The following is a 23,495-nucleotide window of genomic DNA, read 5'->3' on the forward strand; positions in this document are numbered from 1 at the left end:
GGGATCTATGATGATAAGGAGATAAGCCAGGGAATATCTTGAAATGATGTCCAGTCATAAGTTTTATAATTCTATTCTGCATCCATAATAATTAAAATGAGGTTAAGACATAAGGTACCTTCTTAAATAAAATTTAAAATAAATTTTATAGATATTTATAGGAACATAATTTATTTGAATATTATGACCCAAAATAAAAATATCATGATAAATTGCCAGTAAATCCCTTTTGCTCTTTTTAATGCACAATTTCAATATATTCAGTTTTCTGAGGGCTTACATGAGCCATGGGTCTGACCACCAAGAGGCATAGAATTGTGTTGGGAGAGATATGGGTTAACATCATAACCACCAAGTAACTTGTTCAAATAATAACCACCAAAGGTATTCAAAAAAGAGAGCTATTATTTATTGGTAAAATTAAACAAGGCTTCACTGAAGGGACAGGAATTGGGCTGGACCCCAAAACATTGGTACATGGAGATAAATGAAGTTTTTCTGGAAAGTGTTGGTTAAATATTGTGGAAGAATTTTCAGGACATCATATGGTCTGTAGAGAAAATTATGGAAAATCAGATTAGAAATATATAATGGGTCCGCACTGTGGAAGAAATTTTTCACACTGTTAGGAAAATTCAATTTATCATTGTAGCTGACTTCAGTAGCTTGACAACACATAGCTATTAAGTGCTTCTATGTTTTCTACAGTTTCTCCCTCCTTTATTGGTTTTCCCATTCTTATCCCTAGATAGTAACTTTGCTACAAAGGGTTATATAGCTCCAACAAGCTCTCTGTGTTTATGATTCCTTTGAGTTTATTTGTACATTGGCATCATTCTCTCCATTTTACAAGCAAGAGTTGTGGTGAAAGGTTTGGCAACTGCCGCACAGGGTATGAGTTCAGTCCTGGGACTGAGTCTCCAGTTGCCTTTAGAATGCCTTGCCCTGAAATATCTCTTACCCTTAACTTGGCTATGTGTGACTTCCCTTGGCCGTTGATTCCACTTTTCTCCACTTGAGACTCGTGGCTGTGGATTTGCCTGACTGTTTAGCACTTTGCCCTTATCTATTAATCTTGCCCTGGAAAGCAAGACTTGCTCTCTGGCCTCAAATGCAAGTCTTTCAGGGTGAACCTGCTTCTTCCTTACGCAGAGGATATCTCCTTACTTGACATGCCCATAAAGAAATCAATGTGACCTGCAGAACTGCTGAGGCTGAGAGATGGAAAGGGTCTTTGTTAGGCCAATCCAATCTCTAATCAGATCTTCTCCAGCTGGCAGTAGGTGATCTGAAATTATTACTGGTCTGCTGCTGGTAGAGAAGTCTGAAGAAACTTGGAAGAAAGTGAATGCTTCTCCCTCTCCTCCATATTACCAAGAAAAGCTCCATATCTGTTAGCTTCCACCTATTACCTAGTCTTTCTTTTCTACCCATTGCCAAGTACTCTGCTCTTTCCTCTAAATATGCCATTGCCCTTGATAAATTCTTGTTTCTAAATCCTATGGAACTGTTACGTTCTTTGTAGAAGTCCTTTTAAAATTACTCTTTGACTTATCTTTAATGAAGTGAGGATACTACAACCATGCCTTAAATTGTTCATTAATATCTGGTTACATACAAGTAAAGCAATCCCTTTCTGATAAGTAAAGCAACCACAAATGGCACATGGCTTCCAGAGCCTGTGGAATGCTCTTTGAATATGCTAAGATATGCTAAGGATGAATTTCACTTTTGGAAACATTAAATAATTACATATGACCAAACCTTGTATACAGTGTATGGAATCTTGCTAATAATATAATTCTAAGTCAAAACCAATATTTACTTTTAAAAGCATGACTAGGATTTGTAAATTGTCATGAATGACTTGTGTATCATCCTTCCAGAGACCCTGCATCTTAGTCCACATGACATCTGAATGCCTCATGCCTCCACAACATGCCCCGATCCTGGCAAGCAGCATACCGGTATCACAGCACATATTACGTTGTGTCGTAATTAGTTTTTTATATACCTTTCTCTCTATCCAGAGAGTAATTCCCTAAAATGCAGGGATATGTTATAGTCATCTATACACAATGTTTGCCACATAAAATTTGCACAATACATATTTAGTAAATGCTTATATTAACTGAAGATAACTTTAGTAAAGGTGTGATATTCAGATTGACCTGTGAAGTTTTCCACAATTTATTTTTCTTCAGGCTAATATGTTGTGTGGATTTGCTTTGTTTCTGCTGATTATGTCATTCTGTCATTTTTTTTTAAAGAAACATGGATTACTCTGTTAAATCAGAGAAAAGTTAAAAGTTAAGAAAAAATACACCTGTGGTAATAGAAATAGTTTTACCTGTTCATGGACATAATTAAGAGACAGCATCTAATGTGAGCATAAGTGTGGTGAGTTTGAAAATGTGAATGGAGTTACTACTTGTTTCTCTCTCTTTATAGCATTACATCTCTATAACCTATGAGATACATGAGCCACAGAAGAAGATCTTTAGGGGAGGATGATTAGGGCATGGTCTTTGCATTTTTCAATGAGGTGACAAGTGTGCTTACCTAAGAGTTAGTGTAGATGCTCAATGTGCCTTTCCATACAGGTGAAGTTCATTCAGCTTGTTTAATAATGACATTTAATCAGTTCAAATGAGAGCACTGCTAAACAGACCCTATGTGGGAAAGATATTAGTATCTGCCTTTACCTTCAGTCAGTCTCTGCCTATAAGTCAATCTGAAGATGATAATGCGGAGTGTTCTCCTTCATGAAATGAATGGTTCCATCTACGTCTGCTCTATCTCAGTCACCAGAATAATGAATCAAAAGAATAATTAAGCCTATTAATAAAATGGTCAATTTATTTTAATTTATTGGTGTGTTTACTTTTTTATATAATTTAATGAGCACTGTTTTGAGAGAGTACTAACAGTGTACTCAAGAGTCTTTTAAGAATTCTGTTAGCACATAGGTACAAAGTTGACACCAAGGGAAATGGCCAGGGTTATAAGCAGAGCCCCACCAGCCTCCCTGTCTGGGTTACTTTTCTTTCACTCAGTTGTTCCTACCATGGCCCCCTAGGTCTCTTCTAAAGCCCACGCTACTGTATTTCTGCATATAATCAATGTAGGCAGTGCTTTTCCTTCCAAAATGGTCTCCCATTCCACTAACAGTGCTTGCTCTTAGCCAGAAATATGATAAGCTCATTCTTACACGTTTGAGAATTAGTGAGAAAGGCTTGAAATTCTAACCTTTTAGGCACATTCCTTCTTGTGCTCCTGGACCTCCAAGGAGTCCAAGGAGAACCTCTGATTCCATTTCTAATCCAAACATAGAATAATGTCTCAGTGCTCATAGAATAAAGCCCAGTGTCCTAAACAAATTGGCCCAAGGAAAGCTCTTTGGTCTTATCTTACCTGCCTCCTTTCACACTTCTACTGGCCACATCTCACCTGGGTACTTATGTTTCCTTCAGAGGGTCAACCACCTCATGGGCACATGCTTTGATGTTTTTTCTTCAGTGCTGACATTCCTATCCTACTCCTTCCTATATACTAACATTTCTAAATTCAGGTCAAATGCTAGTACCTTTTTGCAGGTTTTTCTCATCTTTCTTTAGCACCATAGAATATTCCTTCTTTTCTTTCCCAGAGCACTTTCCCTTATGACACTCTTCATTTATTGAATTAGGCCATAGTTATGCAGATGCATCAACTCACTAGATTTTAAGTTTACTGAAGGTATAAGCACTCAAAGATTAGCACAGTGACTTGCCCATAGTTAGAGCTCAACAAAACTCTAACTGAAATACAAAGGTATTTAAACTTTATTTTAGATAAGTCAATACTTACCGGATAAATAAAATTGTAATATTAAAAATAACATTTCATATACTACAGGTGAAGGAAATATTTTATGAATAGTTACATTTCCCATTTTGGGCTCAAAAAAGTTTATATTATGAGTGTTTTCTTGCTCTTCCAAGATTTGAGGCAAGCTCTTCTCTGTGTGTATATGGAGATTTTCTTCATATGGGTACTCAATGAGAGTATGTAGAAGACAAGCAGATAAAGCGATGCTCCAAGTGTTTATGGTTCCTTTTATTGAATCATTTTGTAAGCACAGATGAATACTAGTGCTATGGCATTTATCAGAACCCTTACACATTAGATGTGAAAGACATCATCATAAAAGACAATCTTTTACTGCAGAACTGTGTATTCACTACCTTGAGAAACAAAATGAAGGAATTCATATTTGTAATATTTGCAAATGGCTTAGAACAGTGCTTGACAAACAGTAAGCACTGTATGTGTTTACAAAATAAATATAATATTTCATTCAAAATTTCAAAATAAATATTTTAGGTAACCGCTTTTGTGATTTAATAACCATTTAACCATTGTTATGGTTATTAGATGAATTAAGTGAGATGACTGCTCTAAGGAAATGACCCAGTACTTGCCACAACTGAGGTATAATGAGATTTAACTTCACCCCTTTCACACTTCTACTGGCCACATCTCACCTGGGTACTTATGTACCCGTGGGTTGGACAAGCTTGAAAATGGTAAAGGAACCATATTGACTGGACAAAAGATTTACGTTAAAGACTGGTGACCCTAAGAAGCTGTAAAAATAGGCTAAAATTAGTTTGTAAAGAACTGTGAATTGAGTTTGATATTAAAAGGTTTAACTATGTCAAACAGATTTAGCATACACAAGGTGAATGCAGAAAACAAACGTAGTATAATATGCCATAAAATTGTTCATATGACTTCCTCACCAAAAAATAGACTCCTGAAATCACACTCATACTATTTTCATGGATTAACGAAATTGCTGAAATGGAAGGAATAAGAAGAAATTGTTTGCACCAAACCTCTCAAACAGCTAAAGAGGTTCATAAAAGCTCAATTATTTCATGAAGATCATACACTTGCCAAGTGGCAGAGTGAGGACCACATCCCACATTTTCTGCTTCACAGTCGAAGCCAGTAATCCCTAGTCTTGATCGCATGATAGAGACTATGAAAACCAGTGATGGTTTAATGAGTCCCTCTCTAGACACACATCTAACTCCTAAGTTATTATTTATTTTGGTCAGGGATAGATGTGATAATTAAGAATAGGTTAGCAAAAGAAATTATAGTTTGACAATGAAAACAATTAATGTACTTATTTTTACATCTATGTACAAGATATTGTATAAGTGACTAAGATAATATGAGATAAACAAGGATAAAAGAAAAATCTCTTATGCATCCTAGCTTTGGTAATCAAATTGACCTGATTTAATCCTTACTACACATACAGACGCATGCTCACAGCCAAGATGCCCTCTTGTCTTCCGGAAACTCATTTTGATCTCTCCCCTAGGAAGGAAAACACTATGACTAGGAAAATAATTCTATCCTCAAGACTAAAGACACGTAGCCTAAGGTCGTGGCTAAAGTCCATTTCTTCATAAAATCTTAAAATCCAGCTTTCCAGTTCTTCTTCTCCCTGTTTATAATGTCAATTGCTGTCATAATCATCCTTGATAAATGACTAGTCCTACTCATCGATGCTGTCTAAAGTCTAACTCATGGCGTTTTCAGCCTGTTATTTTACTTGCCTAGACTTAGAGGAGCAACTGCATATATATAGAGACCAGTCACACACTGGCTGGTCTCAATTTTACAGAAACTGTAGAATTGGACCCGTAGAACACTTTTTCTAGAAGTAATTTATTTTCGTACAAAAAAATTTAAAAAATAAAAATTTGACCTCTAGTTAGGCTACAGTCTTAAAAGCTATAAATTCATTTAGATTTATGACTAACAATGAAATTCTTGGTAGGAATAGTTAGTTGATGGTAACTCATCAAAACAACTGACTAGACTGATCAACTGAATTGCTAGAATTCTTTATCACCAACATATAGTATTCTATGCTACTATATACATCCTGTGATATTTAATTATTCACCTTTTACTTTAAGAACAAATTTCTGGAAACTTTTACTTTGGTTTTTCAGTAACACACAAGGTATGGAATATGGGAATTCATTCTTTATTCTAAGTATTACAAATAGCTAGTGAACCAAGGTATCTTGTAATTTAAAACTATATATGGCAGGCATATCCAATCTTTTGGCTTTCCTGGGCCACGCTGGAAAAAAAAGAATTGTCTTGGGCCACACATAAAATACACTAACACTAATGATAGCTGATGAGCTTTAAAAATTTGCAAAAATAATCCTCATAATTTTTTAAGAGAGTTTACAAATTTATGTTGGGCTGCATTCAAAACTGTTCTGGGCTGCATGCGTGGACCGTGGATTGGACAAGCTTGATATATGCATAAAACAATGTTAAAAAATAACTAACAATATAAGGCAGCTCAGTCATTTTTCCTGATTAGTGTAGAACAATAGCTAGGTGAAAGGAAATTTCAGCCTGGGGTAAAATTTCATAAGGTTAGTGACCAGAACTTGGAAAAAGGAGACTTCTAGATGAATCAACAGAATGATCAATAGGAAAGGATTATGTTTTGTGGAGTGTGACTAGACTAGTGTAACTGTTGCTGAGGATATAGTTTAGAAAATAAGTCCGGATTCCCCGTGAAGCAATATGCAAATATGACAAGGTCGCATGTCGGGGCAATGAAGGCATTCAAAAAAGCCATGCTGTCAAACCTTTTCTCTGTCCTTGCAAAAGAGCATGTCTGTCAGAGAGTTGTAAATGAGTTGAATTTCTGTTAAGTCTGGGCAGCTAGAAGACTTGGAAACAATCCAAGGCGCAATATTGAAGCTCACCATCCATGGCTTTCTTGATGCGCTTCCTTTTTCCGAGGACGGTTTCCAACCTCTGCTCTGATTATCTACATCCTCGCTATTCATACTTTAAGGCCCATCTCCTCAGGGTTATCTTCCTTAACTGCTCTACTGTCAAAAATCTCTCCATTTTAGCTTGCGGTGAGCCGAGATCGCGCCACCACTCCAGCCTGGGCGACAAAGCAAGACTCCGTCTCAAAAAAAAAAAAAAAAAAAAAAAAATCTCTCCATTTTCTGAATGTCACTAGTTCTGATGCTTGATTAGAGAAGATTTTAGATTAATCTAGGAGCGAGGCATTGCATGAAGTGAAGAAGGCAATGCCTATTGACAAGGAGGCCGTTTAGAAGGTCATTTCTGTATCCACATTTGAGGTAATGAAAAGATAAACATGGACAGGATTGGAAAGGGAAAAAATGTGTAAAATAATCAAAATGAATTAACTATTGAATAAGAGAAGGCAAGAGAGAAATAAATTCAAAATTAGTGTGAAGTTTCAAGTTTGGGGAATTGCTCTGATACCATTAAACGATCCGTAACAGAACAGAAATCCGAGGGAATGTGTTTGAAGTACAGGCTGAAGGCAAAAGCCTGCAATATTAAAAGAGGATGCACTGGAGGGGACATGGAGTCCTGAAGCTGTGGGGGTCGGTTGAGATGAGCAGCTGGGACTGGTACTGTGGTGCTTATAAAAACAATGGCTAGACTTTAAGGTGTGGTCATCAGAGCAATCAACCAGTCACCCAGTGATATACATTAATCAATTGATAGCTACGGCTAGTGCTATGGCTAATACTACTTTCTTCTTTCAATGTAGGGGAAAGTAAACCTTGAGACCTCTTCTTGGGTAGATTAAACTCCACAGTGCAACATTTTTGGCAATAGCATTTCCTTTTTCTTTCTTTCTATTTAAAGATTATGGGAGTCTTGATTCCAGACAATTTTTTTTTCTCCCCAACACAGAAAGTCCAATATCTAATTTTGATATTTTCAAGGATTGAATCTATGCTCTTAAACAAACAATCTCTCTTCTCCATTATTTTCACCTGATGTGAAGGCTTACGGTGAGGCCTAACAAGAAAGCCTGAGTGGGTCACATTGTTATGGGTTTTTTAAAGCCATTTCTTCCTATCAATCTATATACTTTTCTATTGTCTGTTCTAAATATTAATATACTTTTCACACACACAAAATACCTACATACACATAATAAATAAGAAGTTCCAAACTTGAATCTTTTGGGGATTTCAATTTGATTATTTTAAGAATAAAACTGCTGTCAGCTTTGTTTGTGGAGAGGGTTTAGCAGCTCTGTTTACTCTAAAAGTAATCACTTCTTGATTCAAACTGCTTCACCAGTAAATAGAATATCTTAGGACATTAATTATATGGGAGAGAAGTCAGCAAGAAGTAGCTGTTACAATTCATTACTGTACAAGAAATAGCAAGAGATGGGAGAACATGTAAAGACAGAGATAATTGTTACTGCTTGGCTGTGAATAGCACTGGGATAGATGGATTGGAATTGGTTTATCTTTCTCCTTCATAATAAACTGGAACATAGGCCAGAGAGGGAGGTTAAGAAAGGCAGCCAGTTAGCCACGTGTTTAGTGCTTTGGAATACTGCAGACAAAAGAGGCATCTGGCAGCATTTTTTTTAAAGTATAAATTAATATTTTAATGTAAAACAATTTATTTCAGTCTATATGGTTAGGCAAAGTCTGCTGCACTATTTTGGCTTGTAGTTTACAAACTTTAAAATAGTAATCTTTCTCAAAGGATATTGATATAGTTTGGCTCTGTGTCCCCACCCAAATCTCACCTCAAATTGTAATCCTCATAATCCCCACATGTAAAGGGCAGGACCAGGTGTAGGTAATTGGATCATGGGGGCAGTTTCCCCCATGCTGTTCTCCTGATAGTGAGTGAGTTCTCATGAGACCTGATGGTTTTATAAGCATCTGGCATTCCCCCTGCTTGCACTGACTCCATCCTGCTGCCCTGTGAAGAAGGTGCCTGCTTCCTCTTTGTCTTCCACCATGATTGTAACTTTCCTGAGGCCTCCCCACTAATGCAGAACTGTAAATCAATTAAACCTCTTTCCTTTATAAATTACCCGGTCTCAGCTATTTCTTCATTAGCAGTGTGAGAATGGACGAATACAGGCACCTTACTGGGGACTACAATATACAAAACCCACTTTGGGTGGCATTTCAGTTCAACTTGGTCTTTAGCCAAGTGCCTACACACCATCTCTTTTTCTTCATTCACCCCTGGCACCCTGAGCAACCCCTGAAGACCTCTGGCACCCTACAGAGTACAGTATAAAGACATGTGATCTGAGCCCTCTCATTTTACAGATGCCAAAACCAAGATCCAGAGAGAGGCAGCTTTTGGGTGTAACTTATGTTGTTTGATTATGATAAATCTGACTAAAGAAGAAGTTTCTTGGTTCAGTTGTGCTGTTTTTGGCTGTACTGTGTACTTCTTATTTGAGGGCAATAATGCCAGAGGAATATTTCTGTATCATTAACTCCTCATCTTCCAGACTTATCTTTAAGTGACATTTCCTTCATATTGGCCCAGGTTTATATAACACTGCACCTAATCACAGATTTTAGAATAGTTTATAGCCAGGAACATTTCAGAGAGAGAAGCACACGATAATTTATTCTAAGGTCTAATGACATTTGGCCTAGGATTAGCTGGTAAAAAGCATCAGATTGGAAACCATTTCAAAATAAGATACGATATAGATATTATGTACACTTTTAAAAATTTGCTCTGGATGTTCCTGACCATATATGGAGAGAATCATATTCATTAGTCAGTAGTCTTGGTGTAACCGCTCAAGAGCACATGCAAGCACACTGGATACATGAAGGTGAACAAATAGCATCATGAGATATTTATTGTGCAATCAATTATAGTAAAAGCTGCAAAGTACAACCTAGGTGAGGCAGGTTTGCATAGCATTGTAACTGAAGAGAAAGGAGACCTATATGGTTTAGTAATGAGACAAAAACTTTATTGAAAGAAAATATAGAATGACACAGAAGAAAGGAAGAAGAAAAAATTTTTGAAAAAGAGGAGGGAGCATGCTGATGGGACAGTGTGGCTGTAAGAGAGATTCTGGGGAGTGAAAACAAGAAGAGAAGGAGTCAAAAAGGAGTTATATTGAAAAAGGGTAGACACTCCTACCATTGCCAATCATTCCTGGCAATGGGGAGTTCTGTCAGGGATTGTGGCAGAGGACTTGGGAGACTGAGTTTGGGATTTGAAAGCAGACAGTTGGGTTCTGGAAATGATGTGATTTAATCACTGTATCTGCTCCTTGCCTTAGAGAATAGAGGATTGCCTGAAGGTGTGGTTCCTAAACCTCCATCCTAGAATTTAAGGCCTCATACTTAGCTTTAAGTGATTTAACATATTGCCTCACCTCAAACCCATGTACCTGGAAACCACTTTACACAGACCTTCTTTGACTTTGCCAATGTAAGTTACATTTGCATCGCCACTCCTTTTGATTCCCCATTTCCTGATATGCCACAGATCTTGAAGGTGAGAATTAGACTACTCAGGGAACACCAGTTAATGGCTCGTTTTTCACTGTAGCTGATGCTAGCTGCAGAGAGAAGCATACTATGTATATGTTCCAAATAAAATTTGTTTATTAGCTCTACATGCTGCATGCCATAGCTCTCCCTTGATCACTGTCTTTTCTGATGGTTGCACGTGCCAGCCATAAGGTAGCTCCTTAGGGGAAAAGGTACTTGAGAATAGGACCATCTCACAGAGACTGCCAGAGTCTTCCCTCTCACAAAGATTCACAAATACTCAACGTCCTCCGTTAACGTATAGAAACTCTGGGATTAGAATTTCTCAGCAACTTATCTTAATTTTAGCTATGTGAGTTCTTGTCCTACCTCTGTCATTAATTTACTAAAAGATTTTGATAAATCACTGGAATTATCTTGACTTTAGGTTACTCTTGTTTGTGATGAGTGTAATAATTCATAACCAACTAATCCAACGAAGTTATTTGTAGGATTAAATCAGATAAATATGTTAAAGGTGTCTTTATTGGAGAAAAGCTTAGCAAATATATTAATATGGGATCCTACGATTAACATTATAAGAAAATTTTTCATGTATCAGTTTCTCTACTGTTCAATTCTGGGATATATATTACATAACATTCCTAATTATTGCAATATGATTTAATTTCCAGAAATATTATTGAGGCAAATTGCAAAGTGCATGGTGTCACATAGTCTTTATAGTTGTAGACATACCAGGAATCCATATACACCTATCCACTTCCTTTATATAGAAATACCACAATCATCACATATGCAGTCATTCATTTATTCTATAACTGGACAGTTACTAATTTACGCTTACCAAATTCAAGACCTTTCTTGAATCAGCCACTGTGTTAGGTTCTTGTTATCTTGGAGTAACTAGTCTATAAAGTGGCACATTATTAGAATCCAATTTAATATGTAATTTTTGAAATTGTGATAAAATATATATAACAAAATTTTACATTTTAGCTCTCTTTAAGTGTACAATTCAGTGTAATTACATTCACAATGTTGCATAAACTTTACCACTTTTTCCAAAACTTCTTAAACATGTTAAACATCTTAAACAAAAACTCTGTATGTATTGAGTAACAACTCTTCACTCCCCTTTATCCCATCTCCTAGAAACATCTAATTTATTTTCCATAATTATGAATGTGCCTATTCTATATACAGTCACGTGCTACATAGCAACACTTTGGTCAATGATGAACCATATATACGCAGTGGTTCCACAGAATTATAATACTGTATTTTTACCATACCTTTTCTATTTTAGATACACACATTCTTACCATTGTGTTACAACTGCCTACAGTATTCAGTACAGTATGCTGCACAGGTTTGTAGCCTAGGAGTAATAGGCTATACTATATAACCTAGGTATGTAGCAGGCTAACCATCTAGATTTGAGTAAACACACTCTATGGTGTTTACACAACAGTGAAATAACCTAACAACACATTTCTCAGAGTGTATCTCTGTCATTAAGCTACGTGTGACTGTATTTCATATAAATGGTATCACAATATTTGTCCTTTTGTGTCTGAGAATTATGTGTTTAACTATTTGAGGGACTGCCAAACTGTTTTATACAGCAGCTGCACCGTATCACATTACCATCAGCATACAAAATGGTTCCAATATCTTCATATCCTTGCCAATACTTGTTATTTTCCTTTTTTTTTTCCATTATTATAGCCATCCTAGTAGGTGTTAAGTAGTATGGCAGGTTTGATTTGCATTTCGCTGATGATTAGTGATCTTGAGCATCTTTTCTTGTGCTTACTGGTGATTTTTATGTTTTCTTTCAAGAAGTATGTATTCAAGTCAATTGCCTATTCTTCATTTGGGTTGTTAGTCTTTTTCGTTGCTGAGTTGTAGGAATTATACATATATTCTGAACACCAAACACTTTACAGATATATGAGTTCCATCTATTTTCTCCCATTCTGTAAGTCATCTTTTTGCTTTCTTGATAATGTGTATTAATAAATGAAAGTTATATTGTTTCAATGAAGCCTAATTTATTTTTTTGTTTATACTTTTTATGTCATATTTAAAGATCCATTGCTAAATTCAAGGTTATGAAGATGTAGCCTATGTTTTCTTATAAGATTATTATAATTTTAGTTCTTATATTTAGTCATTGTTCCATATTTTGTTAATATTTGTATATGATGTGAGGTAGAAATCCAAATTTATTCTTTTACATATGGATATCCAGTTTTCAGCAAAATTTGTTGAAAAGACTATTCTTTCCTGTTACATTTAATAAATGTACTTTGCATCTTTATCAAAAGTCAATTGGCTATATGAGTATGTTTTTTGTTTTTTGTTTTGAGACAGAGTCTCGCTCTGTCGCCCAGGCCGAAGTGCAGTGGCGCAATCTTGGCTCACTGCAACCTCTGCCTCCTGGGTTCAAGTGATTCTCAAGCCTCAGCTGCCCGAGTAGCTGGGATTACAGGTGTGCACCACCATGTACAACTAATTTTCGTATTTTTAGTAGAGATGGGGTTTTGCCATGTTGGCCAGGCTAGTCTCAAACTCCTGACCTCAGGTTATCCGCCCACCTCAGCCTCCCAAAGTGCTGAGATTACAGACATAAGCCACCGTGCCTGGCTTATATGTGTATGATTTTGTTTCTGGACTCTCAGTTCTATTCCATTGATTTCTATGACTATATTTATAGCAGTGACACACTGTTTTGATTACTGTAGCATTATAGCACATTTTGAAATGGAGAAATGGAAGTCCTCCAACAATATTCTCCTTTTTAAAGATTGTTTTGGCTATTTAATTCCCCATGCAATTCCATAGGATTTTTAGAATCACCTTCGCCATTTCTGCAAAAAAAAAAAAAAAAAAGGCTATTGGAATATTTATAGGAATTGTGTGAAATCTGTAGATTGCTTTGGGTAGTACTGAGATCTTAATAATATTAAGTCTTCCAACCCATGAACATAAAATGAACTTCTATTTACCTATGTTGTCTTTTTTAAGTAACATTTTGTAGTTTTCAGTGTACACATCTTTTACCCCTAGATTAAATTTATTCCCATGTATTTTATCTTTTTGAATGCTATCATGAATGCAATTGTTTTCTCAATATTCTTCTCAGATAGTTCATTGTGTATGGAAAAACAACTGATTTTTTGTGTTGATCTTGCAACTTAAAAATTTTCTAAATTTGTTTGTTAGCTTTAGTAGCTCTCTTATGAATTATTTGTGACTTTTTACATATAAGATTATGTCATCTGTAAATAGAGGTAGTTTTACTTCTTTCATTCCAACTCAGTTGCCTTTTATTTTTGTTGTCTACTTTCTCTGCCTAGAACTTCCAGTAAAATTCTAAATAGCAGAGGCAAATGTGGTCATCTTTGTCTTTCTAATCTTAGGGAAAAAGCTTTCAGTTAACATTGAGTGTGATGTTAGTTGTGAGTTTCTATAAACATCCTGTGATGTTAGTTGTGGGTTTCTGTAAATGTCCTTTATCATGTTGAATATTTCCTTCACTTTCTATTTTTTAGTGTTTTTATCATGAAAGGGTGTTGGATTTTGTCAAATGCCCTTTCTGTGTGAATTAATATGATCATGTATTTTTCCCTTTTTTGTATTAATGCAGGATATTGTACTAATTTATTTCCTTATGTTAAACCACCCTTGAATTATATCAATTCCCTGTTTCCCTTTTCCTGCTTAGTCCACTTTTATCATCATTCTAAACCTACCCTTCCAACATTTTGCCTTGATTTCATCATGGTGACCCTTTTTCAATGACCAATAACAGAAATTTCGGGTTCTGTGATCAAAGTTGATAGGTATGGTAAATGCTGAAACCATACCTTGACCTTTTTATATTAAGATGAGGTTGATAGTTATATCCTGTTAGCTAGAACAGCACTGAAATGGAAGAACTCTGTGAGAAGAGATACAACAGATACAACATAATTTTGATTTCATGGAGTCAGCAAACATTTGTCATGTTATCCTGACCTAGAACAGATCCAGTGGTAGTCCAGGCCATTAAAATACCCACATTCTAGCCACATGGTAGAGACCATAAGAAACCTCATAACCTTACTCTTTTTCTATATGTACAGATATTTTAACAATTTAACATGGTTATTGACTGAATATACCCCAAACTTACCAGTTGCTGTGCAAACTATTAGACTGCTCATTGCCCTGAGATGATATCCACTCTTTGCCCCCCACCTCACCCATCATTCAAAGATGATCTCTATAGTAAATTTGTTCATGCTTTAATGATAGTTTTGTACTGGTAGGTCTTACTATGATTTTTCATGGACATTACTGTGAACTGTCAGGAGATATTAGGGACAGGGAGAGCCTTTTCCATACCTTTAAGAAGCATACCACTCAAGTGTCTCTGAATATGTTAGTCAAATAATTAAGCTCACTTCAGCCAGTCAGAACTTAATGCCTTTATGGATTTTGACTACTGTTTTAAAATGGTGTTTGGAAAATAGACTCTTATATAGGCATTCTCAAATTACACATATAATTCCTATGAGGACACTGGAAAAGATGATAATTCACAATTATGGCTAAAGCTAGGATTGAAAAATTCAGTCAAATATTAGTCTCCGAAGATAAATCCTGTGAAGTATTGGATAGTATTGAGCCATGCTGAGCAGCTAGAGAGACTACCTGTTTAACATATATAGAAAAACCTTTCATCCTGTTCCATTTAAGTTCATTTTGAATTCAGAATGCAAAATTTCTGCATGTCTGCCACTTTCTTTGCAACTCCTAATTATCTTAAGATAGAACCTTGGGTAGTTTTCTTATTCTTTTAATTTTTCTAACAATATATCTTTTCTTACATCTGCTTTAAATGTGAAAGTCATAGAAAACAAAAGAGCAAAGGGTAATGTTATGAGTAGGTAGGAAGCACAGAGAGATAGTGGAGGTAAATTACATTCTGGAAGATGCTGCTCTTAAATAGTTTAAGCAGGAAAACAACAGCAAAAGTCCTAGAAGTGGAATATTCTGGGCTCTAGAATATCACAGGAACTCCATCTATCTTGAGAAACAGAGAGCCAGGTAAGGAAGAATGGCAACAATTACAGTTCAGTTCCACTGAGCCACATTACATGAATGTATTAGACACTGACTCTAGCTAAGGCCAGTTAACACAACATATCTATTGATAACCATTTAATCTGGTTATATTATATTTTGATCAAAGATAAATTTTAAAAAGAAAAAGGAGTAACACTCATAGGTGTACTTTAAGGAAAAGAAAACTGCATAAGAATTTTTAAATAAAGTTAAGACTCTTGGTATACCTCATTATTTACTCAAATTTTTCACCTCACATTATACACATGCCCTCTGCCATGCAACTTTAGAATGCATTTCATAAAGGCAGAATGTATTTTTCCACCCTTTGACTTTGCTCTGGATGAAAGTGTAATTCCCCACCTGATTATTTGGCCAATAGAATGAGTTGAAAGAGACGGTGTATCACTTCTGAGCCTGGGTCTAAAAGGACTTGTGAGCTTTAGCTTTCCCTCTTGCATATCTGTGATCACCATGAGAAAAGTAAGTCTGAGCCAGCCAATTAGTCACAAATACAATAAATACCCAATATACTCCAGTCAATCCCATTCTATATCAGATAATACCCACAGGCAACCATAGACTCATGAGTGATGATAAATGATTTCTGTTTAAAAGGTTTAGAGTGGTTCAAACACACAATTGAAAACTGAAGAAGACTTCTTAAAACTTACCTATTGCAAGAGCCATTAAAAAATTTAGAAAACTGAAAATATCAAAAGGTTGTTAGATTATTTGTTCCCCATAAAATATAGGCAGAACATAAAAAAAAATTCATGAGATGAAAAAATTGAATACCTTAAATTTTTTAAATAGGAAAAACTAATTTAAGGATGTAATAAAAATAAACTCTTCATGCAAAAAGGCATATATTCACAGAGGAAAAGAATATAATTTATAAATAGCACAAATTTGAAAATCTCATTCAAAATAAATAATAAAATAAGTAAATGAATATAGATGACAGATGAGAGATGTTTGCAATAGAAGTGTTTTAAAAAGAAACATTTTAGAAACTATAAAAGCAATAAATAAAAAAACCTTAAAAATAAAAATGAAGGGATTGCTCTTGAATGAGAGGAAAGAGGATGAGTACATAGATTCAGATAAAAGAGTTTTAAACACAGTACTAAGAAATCAATAACAAGAAATCACACCTTTATAGGTACTGAAAAAATGGATTTAGTTACAAAAATTTGAAACATTTTAAAAAATAACCACATAAAAGCAAGAAAAAAGAATCAAAGATTGTTTTATGCCAGACTTGTCCTCTCCAATGCAAAATATTTGAAGATAACATAATTAAGGTTATACTTCATCAATTAAGGACAATTCCTTTTGTATTTTAAATTATAAGATAATACAGAAATATCCTGAGATAAGTAAAGGCAAAGATAATGGAAAGGGTTTTTAAATTGTACTCAATTATCATGAAGTTGTCTGAAAAAAAAATTAAGAAGCCAAGATCAGGAATGTCTAGGTATAAAATGTGTTAGGTCTACTTCTATGTTTTGTGACGTTCAACTTCAAAATTCACTTGAATTATACTTTATAGAGTGGTTTCTATAGCCCCAGGGCAAAGGTTAGAACTGCAAATACATCTTCTTTTTGATACATTTCTAGAATCATAAATGTAGTTCTTTTATCAGAAAAGTTATAAACAAAAATAATTTTTCCCCTACACAAATCTAAGGAATTCTGAAATAATTTGAAGGTTTTAAAAATAAATGTTAAATGACCAGAGATATTTTATGATCTTTAAAAGTAAAATAGATTAATAACCATTGTATTGCCCCTTATCCAAAACCCTGTCTATAAATTGTTCATTATCAAACAAAATATGCCATAGACATGCAAATGCAAACAATGAAGCAGAAATATTATGGTTATGAAATGCTTCAAATTTTGCACTTTGCTTATTTCTGAATTTTCTTCTTTCTGTATTTCTAAATTTTTCCAGTTCTCTTGAAGGAAACATGGATTATTTTTATAATGAATAGAATCTTTACTTAAAAAGAGGAATCTTGTGTTTGTATTTTTCTCCATAAATTTTTTGTGTTATCTAGTGTTTCAGAATTGGAATTTTAACGATAAAATTATATAATTATCCTGGAGAAATGATGTGAACAGAAACAGGTGTTTCTTGAATTCTGCTGTCAATCCCATATTTTAATACACAAGTGACAGCTGTGCAACTGATTTTAAATCACATAATGTTTAATATTCATTTTCAAAGATAACATGCAAATCAACAATATGATAAAATTTTATGATATAGTAATAATGCCATATTTTATTATTGCTATTTGTAATTTCTCATCATATTTCTATTAGTTTTTTCATAAATAACATGCAAACATATATTAATAGCTCCAGTTTTCAATCTCACTATAATACCATTTCCAAAGCCATTTAGCTCATTGCCTAGAAATAGGGGGTTATCAGAGTTTGAACCTCCAGGAATTACAAACTGTAATTAGAAACTACGGAGCAACATTTGACTTATAGTCATTGCCTTTAGCAAAACTCACCTGAACGTTCAGCCCTCTCCCAGTGATATTCATGTGCCTGAGAGTGAATTGCTCACTGCCTTTGCCAATTGCTTTAAATATTTTGATACATCAAGGGTAGTCTGAGGTAAAGTTTCTTCCTAAAACATTTGCAAATTCAGCTCCAGTCAGTGCCTTATTGTTAATTTCCAAGGGGGTTTTTCAAGTAAAACTACATGGATGGTAGCACATTTGGAATTCTTCTGGAAAAATCCACAAAAATTTTAGTCTCATTAGAAATCATTGGAAGAGTATGTAAAATCATTGCATTGTACTTTTCAAAATAATGTTATAATAAGAAAGAAGAGAATATTTAACTTTCTCATTTTGTATTTCTAATAAAATAGAACTCTTATTTTCATGTAGCAGTAAACATTAGAATGACTCTGCTGTATCTTTCCTCACTGATTCAGATGTGTAATTGATTGCCTCTCCCTATTAAATATAAATTATAGGAGTTTAATAGGATTATGTAACTTAATACGAACCACAGTGTTTTGGAAGGCTTATGGTTTGGAAGGGCAGAGATGTGGGCAGTGATGGTGGGGCTAAAACTGCTTCTTAAAACTGAAGCAACTTTTTAGTTGTTCTAAAAAAAGGTATGGGGTCATCTGTGAAATTGAGCTAAGCCATTGTTTTAGAGAAATGAGTGGTAAGCAACTTAAATGAGTCATTTATTTATCCAAGGAAGATAAAACTTATCTTCTAAATTGGATAATTTTTAGAAAAGATGCAATTAATTTTTTAATGGAAAAGATTTGCTTTTCCCTAAGACAGATTTTAATTGAGGAAAAAAATAAGGAAAGTATATTTTCCTATTCCCACTGGTCCTCAGAGAAGTGGGAGAGGAGAGCACAAACTCTGGGTAAGGGGGCATAGTTAGAGGCACACGTGTCAGGGGAAAGCTTACCTCTCTACCAGACATGACAACTACTAGGCAAAGTGGAGGGGTGGCTGGTAAGAGTCAATTTTAGAAAGAGGATGACCTATACCTCTAGCAAAAGACATTTTAGTAGTCAATAGAAGGTTTGATTTCATGCCTTCTAATTCCCTTCTGTTATCCTCAGATCTGTGAAATCTTCTTGTCCTTTGTGACCTGTTCTTAACTCTGCCTTGAGATGTTCCAGACTTGAGAAGAAGTGGCACAGATAAACAGAAAGAAGAAACCAGGCAAAAGGTAATTACAGATGTCCTTCAGGGAGTAGAGCAGTGATATAAACAAAACATCTAGATGTCTGGATCCATATGACAAGCAGGTCAGATTTTTTGGATGCGTAGTCATCCCAGAAAGAGCCCCAGAAATACTTGGGAAGTGGTGTGCAGGGGAGCCTAGTAAGGATCAAAATACCAGCACACATGTGGATCAAAGGATCGCTATGCTGACACTGAAGGCACATGACCCTGAAACTTAAAAAACTAGAAACTTTGAGCAACATAAATAAGACCGTATGATAAAGTTGTAGAAAATTCTGTGTTTAAGTTGGCCAGGCGCAGTAGCTCATGCCTGTAATCCCAGCACCTTGGGAAGCCAAGGTGGGCAGATCACTGGAGGTCAGGAGTTCGAGATCAGCCTGGCCAACATGGTGAAACTCTGTCTCTACTAAAAATACAAAAATTAGCTGGGCGTGGTGGCGGGCACCTGTAATCTCAGCTACTTGGGAGGCTGAGGCAGGAGAATCACTTGAACCCTGGAGGTGGAGGTTGCAGTGAGCCTAGATTGCACCACTGCACTCCAGCCTCGGCGACAAGAGTGAGACTCTGTCTCAAAAAAAAAAAAAAAAAAAAAAAAAAAAATTCTATATTTAAGTTGTTAACTGTGGGAAGTGACTTTGACATTTCTTTTTTTTGTCAGTTCGTGTTACAGAGCACAATTGGGATATAATTGCATATTTCAAGAATCTTGTATGTATGTGTGTTTGTGTGTGTTTATGTTCAAATAAAAAGATAATTTTCTCAGTCATTTAGGAAATACACATTCAGGATCGAAACACATTGTTTTTAGACGTATTTCCTTTTTCAATAGGTATTATCAGAAATGGAAAGTGTGCTTAACTTTGGATACCTACTTTAGAGATTATACTCATCTAAGTCCAGTATAATACAGAAAGTAAGGCCCACAATTTCTTGATTTGTAATCACAAATATAATACCTTTGAGTGAAACTACAAATATTTTTGCTAGTAAACAAGGGATTATGTCTACAGGTAAGTACAAAGCTGTGTAGAATTTAATTCTCTAGAGAATTTCCCAGGAACAAAAAATATGCTGCCTGGCAAGAGTAGCCATAATCTTATCCTTCAGTTCCCAAAGCCCAATTTGGTTTCACTCATCCATTCATCAGATGTATATTTATACATGACGTCTTCCCAGAGACTTTGGAAGGCAATAGAGTTCCAGAAGAAATGAAGCATTCTCTTTACCCTTGGATAACTCAGAATTTGAAAGAAAGTAATATGATAAACTGATGTTTATTATCCACCTATTATGTACCAAGCTGTGTCCTGGTGCTAACCCAAAGGTACAGAAGAGCTAACTCTCCCTGGGAGATGAAAGAAAGACAGAATTTGAAGTAAGCCTTGAAGGACAAGTAGGACTTCAGCAGTTGGAAAAGGGATGGAGCATATTCCAGATGGAAGAACCAGCATGTAGAAATCCATGTGTGTAAACACACTGTGTGGTAACAACAGGGAAATTCAATATAGCTGAGTAAATGTTGTATTGAGGACTCGTACTGGCAAATAGCATAGGCTTGGGCTGATGATAAATAAAGTAGCAGGTAGAAAATCAAGACTTGAACCCCCTCTGTGGCAGCTACTGTGGTAGAAGTAGTACTTCTATTATTTAATTAAACATTTAAAACAATACTACAAGGCATCTATTATCATTATTTCACAAGCAAGAAAATTGATAATAATAATAAATGAAAAGCATTCATTATCTTACACAAGTTTATACAGCAGGTCAAGGACAGAGACTCCAAAAAAATTATCTTCTTTTTGATCATCATACAAAAAGGATTTCATGTGGCAGGCTAAGGAGGTCAAGCTTATATCAAGGCAATGGTGGACTATTTAACTGGTCATTATATCCCTCTTCTTTGATTCATCCATTCATTTAAAATGATTACATTTCAATTATGTACCAGGCATTGTTGGTATTTTCACATAGTCCATTACAGAAAGATCGATGTTCAAAACTACGCAGTCAATATAAGCTATGCAACAATGATACAAACATTTTAATGTACTATTGCTGTACAAAGAGGAAGTGGAAAAGCTTATCATGGAGGCACAACAAGAATGAGTTAGCAAAAGTTTCACAAAGGAAATGGCGTTTGAGAAAATTATTTACAAATGTAGTAGGTCATTAGATGTTAGGAGAGCCCAAGAAGCGTCCAAGAAAAATAAAGAAAAAAATACAGGTAGAAGTATAGGTAATTCAGTAAGATCAAGAGTATAAATAAGTTGGGGCCGGGCACGGTGGCTCATGCCTGTATACCCAACACTTTGGGAGGCCGAGGCAGGCAGATCACAAGGTCAGGAGATCGAGACTATCCTGGCTAACACAGTGAAACCCCATCTCTACTAAAAGTACAAAAAATTAGTGGTGGCGGGCTCCTGTAATCTCAGCTACTTGGGAGGCTGAGGCAGGAGAAGTGCTTGAACCTGGGAGGTGGAGATTGCAGTGAGCGAAGATCGTGCCACTGCACCCCAGCCTGGGTGACAGAGTGAGACTCAGTCTCAAAAAGAAAGAGTATAAATAGGTTGGACTTTTAGCAATACGGCTGAAGAAGAGTCAGGGGCCACATTATGAACAGTCTTTTATTCCAAGAGAAAATCTTTGCAAACCACAGATGATGGCCCAAATTCAAATGACAGACATCCTTTTTTTAATTTAATTTTATTGTCCACACACATAATCTTTTTCAACTAAATTTGGAAAACAAGTAGGATTTTACGTAGAATTTCTGCCTCTCTTAAAAAATTAGAAGAGGTGCCCACATTTGGCCTGGATTTCTGGCTAGTAACGATTGGTGCTGGAGAAGAGTTCTCTCCTTGAAATAAACATGTTCACTTAACGAACTGCCTCATTCTTGTATGTTCAGTGACTGATCTCTGATGATTTGTGTTGGCAAAACTTGATCTAGGCCCTGGCTTGTTTCAAGATCACTTAAGAAAAATAGTAAATAAGTAGCCCTCAAGCCCTCTTACACCTACTTCAAAACCAATAGATTCATTATAATTTTTGTCAACTCAGGGATTTTAGAATTGGGTTTCTAAAGAATTCTGAAGAACTAAGACCTCAAGGGAAAACTAGAAATAGAAGCAAGGAGAGGTCTGGGAATGCTGTGACGGTAAGTAAAACAATAAAAGGTCCACCTGCATTTAAACATTTTATTCCTCTTGCTTTATTCACAAGTGCCTAACATAGGGTAGACACAGAATATTAAGTATATGGAAGCAGTTTTTATCAAATGATTTCCTAAAGTGTGTACAAAATAGTATAAGTCCCTGTGATGTCCCCAAGCAAAGATTTTCAGAGTAAATCAATAATTTTTAAAAATTCAATGTCTTTTTCTTATTTTCAATGTTCTTTTAACATATCAAAATATCTTAAAAATTGCATCTTTTCCACAACAACTTTCTGACACCAAAGGGATGTCCTACAATTCAGTTTAACCTGAAGTTAGTACAGACCCTACAAGTTAAAGACAAAGTCCTTTAATTCTGATATGAAGTATCCAGGGTTAGTGGAGACCCTACAGGTTAAGGGCTCAGTCCCACAAAACTGCTCCCACTTCAGACTGCAGTTGCAAGTTTTCGGTATCTCCAAGTTACCTTCACTTTTTTTCCAAAAGACTGCAAATTTGGGGTTCCCAAAACGTTTCACCCTAAAGTTCAATAATTCACTAGAACAATTCACAGAACTTGGGAAAGTGCTATATTTAAGATTACAGTTTAGTTATAAAGAATACAACTTGGCCGGGCGCGGTGGCTCACGTCTGTAATCTCAGCACTTTGGGAGGCCGAGGCAGGCGGATCATGAGGTCAAGAGATCAAGACCATCTGGCCAACATGGTGAAACCCTGTCTCTATTAAAAATACAAAAATTAGCTGCATGTGGTGGTGTACACCTATAGTCCCAGCTACTCAGGAGGCTGAAGCAGGAGAATCACTTGAACCTGGGAGGTGGAGGCTGCAGTGAGCTGAGATCGCACCATTGCACTCCAGTCTGGCAACAGAGCAAGACCCCCATCTTAAAAACAACAACAACAAAAAAGAATACAACTCACAAGCAGCCAAAAGGAAAAGATGTATAGGGAAATGTATGGGGAGGGGTACACAGCACTTCCATGCCCTCTGTGAGTGTGCCAGCCTCCCAGGCCATTGATATGGTCACAGACGCAGAAGCTTCTCAAACCTCATTGTTCAAGAGTTTCTGTTGAGGCTTCATGATG

General features: G+C 35.7%; 1 long non-coding RNA gene across 3 annotated transcripts in view; it reads right to left on the minus strand.

Annotated features, from left to right (window-relative positions):
* Positions 1-387: 387 nt before the first annotated feature.
* The window catches only part of LOC101150578 (uncharacterized), a 515,608-nt gene continuing 492,500 nt past the window's right edge, over positions 388-23,495 (minus strand). For all 3 annotated transcript variants that reach the window (XR_008673427.2, XR_010131230.1, XR_010131231.1), the window contains one exon: positions 388-550. This is a non-coding gene — a long non-coding RNA (uncharacterized lncRNA). The remainder of the gene's footprint in view (positions 551-23,495) is intronic.

The sequence above is a fragment of the Gorilla gorilla genome, chromosome 17 (assembly GCF_029281585.2).
Source record: "Gorilla gorilla gorilla isolate KB3781 chromosome 17, NHGRI_mGorGor1-v2.1_pri, whole genome shotgun sequence".
Classification (NCBI taxonomy): Eukaryota; Metazoa; Chordata; class Mammalia; order Primates; family Hominidae; genus Gorilla; species Gorilla gorilla.